Here is a 1,846-nt window from a genome sequence, read left to right on the forward strand (position 1 = left end):
TGGAGTTTCTCAGGCTCCGGCAGCAACTTCGTGAGCGGTGGCAAAATCTTTGGCATGCCAAAACATTGCCGAAGGACCTTGCGAAGGTTCATTTTCGTATTGAATTCGTGTGTCAATTTTGCCCTTCGTAAGGCCATCGTGAGGGCATCTTGTTATCATCTGTGCCATCGGGCATTCACCCCGATCAGAGTGAGGGCGAATGCCCGATGGCACCGATGATAACACGAAGATGACACGATGCCCTCACGAGTGCTATACGAAGTTGCCGCTCACGAAGTTGCTGCTGGAGCCATAGAAACTCCACCGGCGGTCATACGATGGCTTAGGATGCCCTCACGAATGGCCCGATGTTGCTACGATCAGAGCCGAATTTGAGTAAGTGTTTCCTTTATCGTGTGTCCATCGGGTGTCCATTTCGGGACTTCAGGTGATACAAATAAATGGGTGCTTTGAAAAGATTTGGACATGTTGTATTTGAAGTCAATCTTGTACAATGGATATTTACTGGATCAAATGACAGACAATTATTTTGCTTACTTTTTAATTATCTTTGGGTCTGTCCATCAGTATGGTCCAGTCTGATATATTGCAACAATGATCCTATTGATTTGGCAGTCATGCACCCCCCAGAAATGATTGTAATTGTTTTATGTATCAAGAATTATCATCAGATCAAAATTGAATCAATCCAATGTTTTATTTTTTTACGAGCCAATAACTTAAAAACGATTGACGTTCACATTAGCTATACTTTGCGTTATCTGCTAATATCCAATATTAAATTGCTAAATTAGCACGCTGAACATGGTTAACGTCGTACCTGCTTATATTCAGAATATAAGTACAGCTATCATTTGCCACACAATCAAATCCCCTCACCAAACCCTCCACACACACGCGCGATACAGCACACCTTATTCTACTCCATTGCACGCTCACACTCAATTGAACCTGTCATCTTCTCTTTGCTCCCCTAATGGCCGTCCGCTCCTAGAGAGCTATTAGAGTACAGGACATGTTATTGGAAATCAAAGAGGATTTGGAGTCCAAGGCGTCCTCTTGCAGGGGAAAGCACCCAGCAGAGGTCAACTTGTTACAAAAACACACTCGGCCAACCCTGACCGCTCCGATGGATTGCTTCTGAGTAAATCTCTGTTTCCATCATCGCCCATGTTACTCCCGTTATATCAGAGTTATTTTTAAGGAGAGATTGTGAGAAACGGTTTGTGTGCAGACACATTATCAGCCTCAGTCTACAAAAAAACCCACACATGATTACAGCTGTCGGTGAAGTTTAATCATTGATTTTTTGTATTTATTCCAACTAAGATTCAATCTGGGTTAAAAGGGGTTGGAACCGGGGTTGTGAACCTTTTAAAATGACATTGGATAAACTCTTAAAAAGGTTAGATGGTCAATCTGTTGTTGTTGTTGTTGTTGTTGTACTGTATGCACTCTATAAGCTGAGTTTATTGCATTTGTGCGCAGCGTTGTCACTAGATGTCCAGAGTCTGATCAAATTCGAATCTGATCATCTGTTTCCTCAGATAACAAGCGAACAAATTGTCTGTACGAGTGCCTCTATCCGCTAGTTAATGTGCTTTGAAAAGACACAACACAACATTTTTTTGAAGAGCAAAAATAACTGGAATACCTGACCAAAATTGCACTCCGTTCAACTTTTTAGGGGATACTTTAAACCTGTTCGTAATTTTGAAGAATATGCTGCTTTATAAGGACGTTTCCTGCGTTGGTTTAATATTATATAACTAAAAGATACTTGATATGAAGAGGGACTTGAGAACATTCTGAGTAAATAGGAGTAAAGTACTTGACAGTGTTTGTC

The sequence above is a fragment of the Pseudochaenichthys georgianus genome, chromosome 3 (genome assembly GCF_902827115.2).
Source record: "Pseudochaenichthys georgianus chromosome 3, fPseGeo1.2, whole genome shotgun sequence".
NCBI lineage: Eukaryota > Metazoa > Chordata > Actinopteri > Perciformes > Channichthyidae > Pseudochaenichthys > Pseudochaenichthys georgianus.